Source organism: Papio anubis, chromosome 17, assembly GCF_008728515.1.
Source record: "Papio anubis isolate 15944 chromosome 17, Panubis1.0, whole genome shotgun sequence".
In the NCBI taxonomy this organism is placed as follows: Eukaryota; Metazoa; Chordata; class Mammalia; order Primates; family Cercopithecidae; genus Papio; species Papio anubis.
In genome coordinates, this window is record NC_044992.1 from 27,178,909 (window position 1) to 27,191,139 (window position 12,231).

Below are 12,231 nucleotides of genomic sequence, written 5' to 3' on the forward strand. Positions count from 1 at the left end.
TAAGAACTGTAATAGAAGCTTGTACAAGAGAGTAGTGGCTTAAAGAAGACCAAAGATGCTTGATCCACAGACACAAGGATGAGGAGAATTTTCCAAATAGGTGACTGGGAAGGCACTCCAGGTAGAGGAAGCAGTGAATTCAAAGGCACTGAGACATGAACTATGTTTGGGTAAGTGTAAGGTATGCAGCCTAGAACTAGATTGTGGAGTGTAGGTAGATGTCAAAGGTGAGGGGAAGCTAGAGGAAAAGACAGGGTGATATCATAAAGGTCTTTTAATCCAAGCTCAGAAACTTAGATTTTATTCTGAGGGCAAAAAGGAGCCACAAAAGGATCCAATGACTGACAGCTACAGTTCTTTAGTGAAGTTGTAGCTCCTAAGTGAGCATATATGTGTAATTTCTCCTCTTCTCTTCTTCTGACATTGGTAGATTTGGTATTTACTCAAGTATTACTACTACAGGTCCTTTGATTTCCCTAATCCAAGCCAAATTGCACAAAGCCAAAATTTGGTAACGGTATTAGTCTTCTCATCCTGCTATGAAGAAATACTTGAAACTGGGTAATTCATAAAGAAGAGAGTTTTAATTGACTCACAGTTCTGCCTGGCTGGGGAGGCCTCAGGAAACTTACAATCATGGCAGAAGGCACCTCTTCACAGATCAGCAGGAGACAGAATGGGCGCCAGCAGGGGAAATGCCAGATGCTTTTAAGGCCATCAAATCTCATGAGAACTCACTCACTATCATGAGAACAGCATGGGAGAAACCGCTCCCATAATTCAATTACTCTCCACCAGATCCCTCCCATGATATGTGGGGATTATAGGGATTACAATTCAAGATGAGATTTGGGTGAGGATACAGCCAAACCTTATCAGTGAGGGAGGAATTTTCCTCCAAATGATTGTAAAGGAAACGCATCTTGCTGCAATGAAAGCCCAATCTTCCTTCCTTCCCTCCCTCCTCCCCACCCATCCTCCCTTTCTTCTTTCCTCTCTCGCTGTCTCTTTCCCTCTCTGTCTTTCATTTTGGCCTTTTACCAATTGAACTGGGGAGCTCAGAACAAGGCTAGCACAAAGTCACCAGGAAAATGTCCATAAAAATGTAATCAGAAGGAAGCAGTCCCATTAATAAGAGCACATAACTTACTGGGACAACATTAATGTGCTTTTAAGACTTTGATGTGAGTCTTTGCTTCTCTTTCAGGAGTATCTTCATTTAAAAAGGCTCCTAATCTTGGAGAGGTGTGGACAGAGGTAGAGGCAGGAACCTGAAGCTGTGTAATTGTACTGACCTGTGACTACTTATGGGCAGTCTAAATCTTGAGATACGATAGGAAAAAATATAGCAACCACTAAGTGTAGCTACAAGCCATACTGTCTCCTCTTTCCTCAGCTGGTCCATTTCCAACAGGAATCTAGGATATCAGATCCTCATGCTATTTCATACTTTAATGTATTTCTTATCTAATTGTTGGCTCCATCAGGGTATGGGCTGTGTCTATCTTACATTTCCAGTGCTCATCATAGCCTTGCACATAGTTGGTACTCAATTCATGTGCAGCCTGCCTAACCCCATTAACTTCTAGGGCCAGTTTATAACTTTAAGATCTTAACGAAGCACAACCCACAGGCTTGAAACTCTAGCATGTTGTGGGGGGGTGAAGATCTGGAATGCCCACTGCACCCCTCCCCTTCCAGCTCTCCATGGCTAATTCTTCAATTACTCATTAAGGCTATTTATCAAGAGTTTCCATTTCTATTTTCTAGGCATATGGTAGGATTGCTTTTCCTCGTCTTCTTGTTATTGGAGGTATCATGTGACTAGTTCTGGCAAAATGATTATAAGTAAGAGTAATCATGTGACTAGTTATAGCCAATAGATTGTGAGCAAAAGTAACTATGTGACTAGTTCTGGCCAATGAATTGTGAATAAAAGTATCCATGTGACTAGTTCTGGCCAATGCAGTACGAATCAAAGTGTTACTTCTGGGCTAATGGCTAGAGTGAGACCCTCTCCTCTCTAATGTAGTGACTGGCCATGTTCAATGCTCCATCAACTTACATGCTTGAGTGACTAAAATGAACAGTTTCCCTGCCAACCCACGTAGACATGTGGCATGAATGAGAAATAAACCTTTGCTGTTTTCAGCTACTGAGATCTGGGACTTGTTTGTCACCATAGCACAACACAGCTTTAATCTATCTTGTCATCTCCTTCTAATTCCTCTGTTTTCTTCCACTTGGTCCAGCATTCCAAGATCTCTTCTTTCCTTAGTTTTTTATCTCACAAACTTGATCTTCTCTTCTCCATTCAATTATCCATTTCTTTAACAAACATTCCCTGAGCATCAGGTCCAAGGAGACAGAATATGAAGAACTGGAGAGATGAACCAGACATGCCCTCAGGAACTCACAGTCTGGTGGACCCTGCCCTGGCCTGGGCAGGTCTCCCCACTCCTGGTAAGTCCTGTCTGTTATTCCAATGCTCTAATCACTGGCCATCTGGCTTGTCCTTGAAGAGGAAGGTCAGAAAGCTACTTACTACCCCCACCGTGGTCTTCCATCACTACCAGGACCTCCCTTGGAAGAACTTCCTTGACTGTGTGGCTGGATGTCCCAGGGGCCTGGATCCACGCACAGAGCACTCTAAAATCACACTGTGAGGCCCTGTGGCAGAGTATGGAGCTGCCTGTAAAGTCTTTGATTCTTTTATTGGTAAAGAAACCAAAATACAGAGGGGCAGCAATGATGTACTCAGGTCACGCAGTATCAGGATCACAGCGTCTGGGACTAGAATTTAAGATTCTTCTGCCCTTGAAAGAAAGAATTCTGGTCTTCAGCCTCAGTCTACTCTCATAACAATGAAAAGATTTCCAGGAAGCTGTAAGAAGCCATTAGACCCATGACCTTAAGAAGAAAGCCACAGGGATGTGTGGGTAGGAGAGTAGGAATTGGGAAAAAGAAGATAGTCTCACTTATGGGAGGGGCCAGAAGAGGGGCTAGTGTGATGTCACTAATGAGAGTAAAATGAGGAAGGAGCTTGGCCCACCTAAGCCATTCTCCTGTCTCCAAGCAGGTGAGTCTACACCCCTCTGGGCTACCACCCCTCACCTCATGCTGTCTCCTGAAAAGGACTCTTCCCCTGGACTGAAACAGGCTTGGCACATCACCTACAGGTCTCTGGGCAACCAGGTAAGTCATCTCCCTTCAAAGACCTCCAACCTGAAATGAGTGCATTTAGATTCGAGGAGGGAGGACAGGAGTGGGGCGAGAGGGCCAGATTTGTGTATTTCAGCTCCTCATACTCAGTGTCTTCCTTGTGGTGGCCACAGCCCTGCCTTAGGTACCCTGTCAACCTGCTCCCCTGGCCCCTGGTTGCCTCTTATTACTATCATTCAAACAGGGGAAAAGTTATGTAGCAAGGTGACCCTGTCCCTCAGTTCTGAGGTGGATGGTGAGGCTGCAGACTAAGCAATTAACACACAGTTGGGAGTAAAGGTGCCCAGGGAAATTTCCTGCAGAAGCCAAGCCTGGCAGACGGGAAGGCTCAGCAGGAGCAAGGCAGTGAGGCAGGGCACGGGGCTGGGAAAGCCATGGGCAGCCTCTTTGCTCTTTGCCTACTTTTTCTCTGTCAAGAAGCCATCATGGTGAGGGCAGTGGGGGCCAGGGAGAGGGAAGGTGCGGGGTGCTGGACAGAGAGAGGAGCAGGACCCAGACCTGGAGAGAAAGGTCATTCTCCTCTGGGTTCTTTCCTGAACGGGGACAGCCACTACAGCCCTTGGACTCCCAGCCAGACCATGGGCCTCCTGGCTGGAGGAGTAGGCTTCGAGGAGCTCAAGAGGCTTCTAAACTCACAGCACACACAACATGTACATGCAACATAGCAACAGCAGACGTGAATCACATAGATTGGCAAACAGCAACACACAGCAGCATGGCAGGCACACATGCTCAGCCACACGCACCACACACAAGCAGCAAGAAGTTCACAAGCATGGTCACACATGCAGGGGCACACAATAGCACATGCACACACACACAGCAATTGCACCTAGGATTTCTTCCACATTTTTCCAAGAGGAACTGGAGTCTGGAAGCCAACTTCTCAGAGAAAGACTCCTCACTTCCCTGTATCCCTTCTGCATGACTTTACTCCTAGAAGCCAGCATGGGCAACTGTGAGCCTTACTCCAAAGAGACTGACCAAGCACGGGACCAGGTGTCCAGAGACACAGGTCCATGCCTGGCTCTGCAGCCCTCTGTCTGGGAGACCTTGGGCAACTCATAATGACTCTGGACACTTTCCTCATCTGTCCAAAGAGTAAGATAAAAATAGTGCCTATTCATGCGATCTCTATTAGGTCTGTAAAAGCACTTTGTAAGTTACAGGCTACATAGAGATATGAATCCCCAGACTGGGGTGCAGAGCCCCACTCTCAGGCACACACAGCCCTCCAATAACACCCTGCTAGGCTCCTAATAACATTCCAGCCAATGAGGTCTGATCCTCGTTACCCTCAATACAAAAATCCATACCACAAAGACCTTCTCATTCTAATTTTTGCTTTGTGTCTAACACTTGCTTGTGTATTCATTCATTCAGCAGTTACAGGATGCTTGATACAAGGTGCTATGTATGATACAAAAACGGGCAGTGCCTGACTTTGCTCTCAGGCAGCTCATGGTCCAGCTCAGCATTCTCCATCCTGGTTATTGGTTAGAATCCATGGCCTGGAAAACTTTTAGAATGCCTGGGCCCTATCCCCTGAGATTCACAGTCATTTGATCTAGAGTGGGGCTCAGACATCCATGTTCATTAAAATCCCCCTCCCCACCCTATCCGGTGATTCTAATGTGCAGTCAAGACTAATATCCATCCAACTAAAATGGATAAATTAGACATACACCAAAAGACAGAATGGGACATTTTACAATGGATGAACACACAATAATAATAGTTAACATTTACTGAGTCATTTTTTGCAGGTGCCTAGCACTGTGCCAACTCATACATTAGCATATTTAGTCTTCCCCAAAACCCAGTAAGGCAGGCCCCATTCTGCTCATTTTACAGATGAATAAATGATGCTCCAGAGATGAAGTAAAGTACTCAAGACAAGACTTACTAAAGGTAGCATTTTTGCTGGAAAAAAGACAGAATTTTGCCCTGGAGAGACAGAGAAATGGAAGAATGGGCGTGCTCTACACCCTGGCTGTCTGTTAGAATCCATGACCTGGAATGTGTGGGGGCACAGTCAGCGGCCCTGCTGAGTGGGGCACTAGATTCCTGAAGGGGACTAGAGGGAGCTTAGGTCACAGGGGCTGGTCGGGGTCAAAGGATGGGAAGAGAACATTTTATGGCAAATAAAAGGTAGAGCTACTTTACCCAACAGATAGCAATTATGTACCCCTTGTTATTATCCCTGGAAGTGGCAGGGATGAAAATACAATGTCAAGATAGAATCAGGGACAGTGGACCAGAAGGAGTTTACTGAAGGGGAGGGGGGATTATCCTTAACTTTTTGAGCACTGTAAAATAGAAATCAGCCACCATACATCCTCTATTCACAAGCAATCAAGTGTGAAAAAGAGAGCTTTGAACTGGGGGTCAAAGGCCAAATTCCATATTTTTTCCTCTCTTAGCCTGGGCTTTATCATTTGTAAAATGAGGGCAGGGATTGTTGTTTCTCAGTGGTTTTCACACTGAGTTCTGGCAGCCAGTGTCTCAAGGAGAAGCTGGCGAAGGTTGAGGGGTAGCAAGTGGGGATCTCTAGGCCTCATCCCCTCCAGCCGGGTAGCTCTGCCTTGCTTGGCTTTACACGCTGGCTGTCACAGAAAGTTTCCTTTGACCTGGAGGTTCTGCAGCTAAAACAGTTTGAAAATGCAGCTTTGACTTCTAGTTAAAGATGGTTTTATCTCCTTTCTCCTCTAGAAGCCCCTAAAATGATAGCAAACCCTGCAGGGGCTCAGGCCTTGAAGACACCAGGTGCAGAGAGGTGAGAATGACACCTGGAGCTGCAAATGAGGATGAAGTGGAAGTCTGAACAGAAATCAGTGGGAGCCTCGGGACCTCCTAAGTCACAGAACTCTTCACTGCCATTTATCGTGGGGGAGAAATTGTGATAAGCGGGGGGTGGGGGTGAGATTAAAATGCCAGTATGCTCTTCAATGGCAGGCACGGGCTCCCCAGCCAGCACCCTGCCCTATCCTTTCCACAAATTTCACTGCTAAACACAAAACTTCCAATCAACTTTTCATAACCACTCATGTGTTTGAGAAGAGATATTTTAGATGTGCGCTGGGTATGCTTCCAGGCGTTTTCCATATAGTAACTTTTCTCATCCTCCCAATAAGTCTGTGAAGTAAGTTTCTATTTTGTTCCCATTTTACAGATGAGTACTTTAAAGAAGGAAGAAGCCAAGCCCAAGTACAGTTAGCCATAGAACTGAGCTCCATGCCTATGCACTCTGCCTCTAGACTGATGCAGGGCAGGTGAGCCCCAAAATTGGGGCTTAGACCGGAAGAATTCTTGGCTTCACTCAGGAAATAATTCAAGGGTGAGTCAATGTCAGACAGCAACTTTTATTGAAGTGGCTGTGTACAGCAGCAGCAGAGGTATTGCTCCTTGCCGAGCAGGGCAACACCATAGGCAGCATGCCCAGAGTAGAAGCTCAGAGGCAGGGCTGCAGTCATAGTTACAGTCCACTTTTTATTATATGCAAATTATAAAGCAGATTATGCAGAAATTTCTAGAAAAAGGATGGTAACTTCCAGGTCATTAGGTCATTGCCATGGGCGGGGATGGTAACATCCAGGTGTTGCCATGGCAATAGTAAACTGACATGTCACACTGGTGGGTGTGTCTTATGGAAAGGTGTTTCCGTCCCATCCCTGTTTTAGCTAGTTCTCAATTTGGCTTGGTATCTGAGCCCTGCCTCCAGAGTCAAGTCCTGCCTCCTGCCTTAAGACCACCATACTATATGCTATACCACCAAGACAGAGAATAAGTACAACAAACGTGAGTGGAGGACCCAAGGAAAAAAAGAGATAATACTAAAAAATAATAATAATAAGACTTACAGAAAAACTCTAATAAATAATCTAAAAGAGATAGAAAAGATATTGCATTCATAAACTTGGAATAGAATGCTATGAAAAAGGAAAAATGAGAGAACCAGAAAGAGCTCCAGATATTTTACAACAAATATTGTAAAATAGTGTCAAAGGAATCTACAAAGTAGATCAAAGTGGCAAAGACATGGAAAAAATAAGAAAATATGATGATTTAAAAGATTTGGGTAGCTTTAAAGGATTTGGTAGATTGCGTTGATTGCCTGATTCTTCACTCATCACAATATCCAAACGTTTTGCCAAGTGACCTTGCAGCTCCTCTCATTAAAGAGGCCATTGACTTTGGGTTTCCATAGTCTGATTTGCTTTGGGCCACTGGATGTTAGTGGATGGGATGTGACTAAAGGGTTGGAAAGCTTTTATATGGTTGGGCCTTCACTCTTTCTACTCTGTCATCTCCATGAGAAGAACATCCCTGGGCTAGCCCACTGGTCCCACCAGGAAGTTGTGAGACATTTGGAGCAGAGTCAAACTCCCCCTGCCAACACTACCCTACATCAGCCATCCCCTACTCTGCTCACAGAGGTGTGGGTAAGCCCGTCAACTCTAGCAATGCCAATCAACCAAGTTCAGCATAAATTAGTGTCCCTCAGGCAACCACAGATCTGTGAGTATAAGTAACCACATCTTAAGCCACTGAGTTTGGGGATGGTTTGTTATATAGCATTATTGTATCCATGGTTAACTCACACAAGTATCAATCCAGGAACAGGTCCCCAATTAACAGAGAAAATACAACAAAGGGAATTATCAAAGAAATAATTCAAGTTAGTTTCCTAGCACTAAAAACTATGAACCTTCAGATTAAAGGGCCTACCAAGTGGTCAAAACAAGATAAATCCACTCCAAAACAGATTATTGTAAATTTTCAGAATATATAGACACAGATATGATTCTAAATGCTTCTATAAAGAAAAGTAACAGGTTTCATACAAAGAACTATGAATCAGATGGTTGTAGGACTTGTCGAGTGCAACGTTGGATACTGGGCAACAGTGAAACCCTGCCTTCTAAATTCTTGAGGGAAACTAATCTCAATAGAGAACTCTATAGCTAAACACATGATTAAAACATAAGTTGAGACTTTAAATATATTCTAGATGTGTAAGGATTCAGAGAATTTACTTTGCAGAGTACCAGAGGATATGCTTCAGCAAAAATGAGAAGTAAACCAAGAATATAGAATCCAGGGGATTCAACGCGGGAGAGTAGCCGAGGAAATTCCCAGGACGTGAGCTTTGCAGCAGGCATAGAGTAACAGGACAGATTGAAACAAGAAACCCAGAGCTCCAGGAGGGAAGACTCCAGGGAAAGAGGAGAGACTGATAGATGCTATCATGTAAGACAAAACTTACGAAAATAATCCTAATAATAATGGTATGGCACATATAACGCAACATTTGGAAACATTTAAGAAAACTATGCAATTGAAAATATGGAGCAATTATTACCTCTGGGTATATTTATCAGGATAGTTGATGTTAGATGTCGCAATAGATATAAATGTTTATTTCCCTTTGTATCAGAATCTGATAAGGAGGCAGTCCTTCATTTTGTATTTGTACAGCATGGAGCCCACAGCCTGTACAAGCTCCTTGCTAGAGAAGAGAGAGGTGGAAGAGCCACATGGGCTCTTAACTGCCTCAACCCGAAAAGATCATTCTAGTCACATGGCCCTAACTTAACTAGAAGGGAAGCTGAGGAATGTAGGGGAACAGGTAGATATTCAATGGGCACTACCTGTGTTCACCACACTGAAGGGGGAAATGTATGGGAAAGAAAATGTAATCATAGCCCATTGCTTAACTCTAGAATGAGCCTCATTTATACATTTATAATAATGGTCTTGGTTTGACTAAAAGTTGCAATAGGACTACATAAGGAGGAAGGGGACAGAAAGGTGAGTAACAAAGCAAAATCTATGTCTACTGTAGCAGGAAGTCAATAGAGGATGTCTAAAACTGACAAAGCAGAAATAGCAGAATATGCATATTATTTAGAAATATGAACACACAGGGCAAAAGAAGCAGTTGAAAGGGTTAAAAATGTGTTGTCCCAGGACAGCAGGAGTAGCAGTAGGAAGGGTGGTGGGGAAAGATGGTGCTTTTTAAAGTCTTTTGGCATTAAAAACATTGTTAGTTTTTCACATATCTTATTTGGACAATTTTTAAGGCAAACAAAAAATTAATGATAAAAACGCCCTGCATTCTCTGATCATTAAGACTTGTTCAGTTCTGACCTTCTAAGGTTTTTTAATTCTAAGCATCCATTGTGTAACAATGCAGATGCATCTGAACACAAACTGTCATAGGCCCTGGGTTGGAGAAGTCAAAACAAAGGTCACCATGTTGTTCTGAGCCTAAAGGATCTTTGTGAGATCTTGTACTACAGACTGCAGTCAAGGGGATCTCGAATGGGCGAGACCTGATCCTGGTACCGGTGAAACCTCCTGAGTCCCCAGGGACCGTGTCAGACTAGGCTCCAGCCTCCCTGGGGTCTTTGAGAGAGAACATGGCTAGTTCTGCCCCACGGCCCCCTGGCGGGTACTATGGGCATCAGCTGTAATGAGAAGTGACAGGCGCAATTGCTGGGGGAACATCCCAGCTTAGAGCTCAAGCTTCCCAGAGTAGCTGGGGGGGCTTTTCCAGCTGTCAAGAGGGTCCCCAAACACTTGGAGGCTGCAGTCAGTCTGGTTTCCAGCATTAACATCTCATTAGCATGGGCTGAGGCCAACCTGGGGCCTGGTCAACAGCCCAGCTTTGTGTGGAGGGAGGGGAAACCAAGAACCCAGGTGGACAGAGGGGAGGAGTTTAGCAGTCTCACCCTGCTCCATCGTCCAGTCCAGCATTCAGAAGCAGCCACACAGAAGCCTGGGTGCAGACACTGCCTCCAACCTCCTCCCCAGGCACTCTCCTAGTATGGCAAGAGAATAAACTGAAGTCCCTAGAGGCCAAGGGGCTCAACTAAGTGGTCATATCCTACAGTTTTAAGTCTGGAGCATTTCTCCTTACAGTTTCTCTGTCTGGAATATTCTTCACCCATTTCTTCAGCTAAATCCTACTGCTCCTTTAACGTCTGGCCTTAGTTTTGCTGCCTTTCGAAGTCAGTTGACTCTAATTAGGTCACCCCATTTCTGGACAATAGGGGTACAAATGCCACTCACCTGACAGAGAGAACATGAGGCTGTGAAAACGTTTTGCATACATTCAGAAGGGATTTTCAGTCATTCCCACCCATTCTCTTTGGACTTATTGACTCTTCCCTGCCAGGAGGAAGGGCAGTTAGGGAGCTATAGTCACCAAACATAGGAGGAGGGGATCTGAGTGCCCACCCCATCTCCATTCAAATGAACCTGGACTACTTCTCTCCAAGTGCCCAGAGAAGGAAGGTTGGTCAGCTGGTGCAGAGAGGTGTGTATTGGAGAACAGCAGGGCATAGCTGGAAGGAGGGGACCTGGATTCAAAACAGGTTTTGTAACTGCTGCCATAGAACCTCAGTTAGTCCCTTCCTGAGCTAGTCCCTCAACTTCTTTGACTGTGGAAGGAGGGGCCAGATGTGACATTCTCTTGGTGCTTTTCCTGCTATGACAGTCTGTGACATGGGGCTTTCTTTCTTTTCTTTTTTTTTTTTTTTTTTTCTGAGGCAGGGTATCTCTTTGTTACCCAGGCTGGGGTGCAGTGGTACAGATACAGCTCACTGCAGCCTTGACCTCCGGGGCTCAAGCAATCCTCCTACCTCAGCCTCCTGTGTAACTCAAAGTAGAGGCACACACCACCACGCCTGGCTAATTTTTGTATTTTTTGTAGAGACAGGGTCTCACCTCTTGCCGGGGCTGATCTCAAACTCCTGGGCTCAAGTGGTCTACCTACCTCAGCCTCCCAAAGTGTTGGGATTACAGGCGCGAGCCACTGCACCTGGCTGAGACTTCTTGATACCCATTTCCGCTGATATTGAGATGCCTACAGCTGATAGGTCTCTGGCTCCATCCTCCTGTTTCCAGGCAAAACAGCCCTTGGGAGATTCCAGAAAGCCATCAACTTTGAAGACTACAGGAGCCCTCCCAAGGAAATGCGTTTAGGAGACCTTCTATGATCATGCCATTTCCTGGGTCCCTCTGCCAGTGGGGAAATTCTCCCAGTAGCAGATTCTGCAGACAGCAGAGACACACTCTATGCCAAACACTAGGCACCGGATGGATGAGATAATCATAAATCCACAAACTGCAACAAGATAACATTATCATTAGATGAAGTTAAATTATTAATTAGCACCTCCAAAAAAAGACCGGCACCACCTGGGCTTGAATCTTGGAAGCTGTCTTTCTGAAAGCGAGAGAAACATCAAAATAGCTTATCGACGCTCTGTGGTGTGGGCATGGCCTATGGTTCCCAGGAGCCTGATGGTCAGAGGTCCCACCAGGCAGGCCTGCCCCACCTGCCCTCTTTTTGCAGTGGTGCCAGAAATAGCCAGTTTGGATAATGTTACTAGGGAAAGGGAAGCAGCTGATGCGACCCATTTTTATGACTGGAGAGACTGAGGCAAAGGACAAGGCAGAAGGACCACAGAAGATGGCTCAGGGTGGGCTGAGGAATTTGTATACTGGGTTGGGAAGGGGTAGGTCCTCAGATCACCTGATTGTTTAAGGACTAAGGAACATTCATTCGTTCAGTGCACTACTATTTTGTACCTACTATGTGCCAGGCACCAGGAATACAGAGGAAAAAGCCATAATTCTTTATCCTTGAGCACAATGTCTGATGGGCTAGTCTGATGAATCAGCTGTTTCTCCTCTCCACCTCCCCAACCTCAAGTCCTAGGACTTAGCCTCTTTATCATCAGCCTTGTTTTCATCATTGTCATCATCATCCACTACCACCACCAACTCCTACAACCCATATTTATTCATTGAATCCTGGAACCACAGCAGCTTAATGATGGGGGAGGAGGCTTTAAAGACCATCTTTCTAGCCAGGGCATCAATCCTTGCTACGGAATTCCATGTGAATTGTGATCCAGCAGAACACTCCCAGCAATAAGCAGCTTACTCACTGCCTCATAAACCAGCCCATCACATCTCTGGAGAGCAATTCCTCACTCA

At 45.2% G+C, this 12,231-nt stretch overlaps 1 long non-coding RNA gene across 4 annotated transcripts; it reads left to right on the forward strand.

Moving 5' to 3' along the window:
- Positions 1–1,248: 1,248 nt before the first annotated feature.
- Positions 1,249–10,749, forward strand: LOC103878730. Of its 4 annotated transcripts, XR_001896312.3 has the most exons (5): positions 1,249–3,195; positions 5,935–5,998; positions 6,395–6,559; positions 8,266–8,472; positions 9,419–10,749. It is a non-coding gene; the product is annotated as an uncharacterized LOC103878730 (long non-coding RNA). The 4 variants fall into 4 exon arrangements; XR_001896311.3 differs by lacking the exon at positions 9,419–10,749 and having other exon boundaries at positions 8,266–8,567; XR_004179388.1 differs by lacking the exons at positions 6,395–6,559; positions 8,266–8,472; positions 9,419–10,749 and adding an exon at positions 5,077–5,133 and having other exon boundaries at positions 5,935–6,384.
- Positions 10,750–12,231: the final 1,482 nt, after the last annotated feature.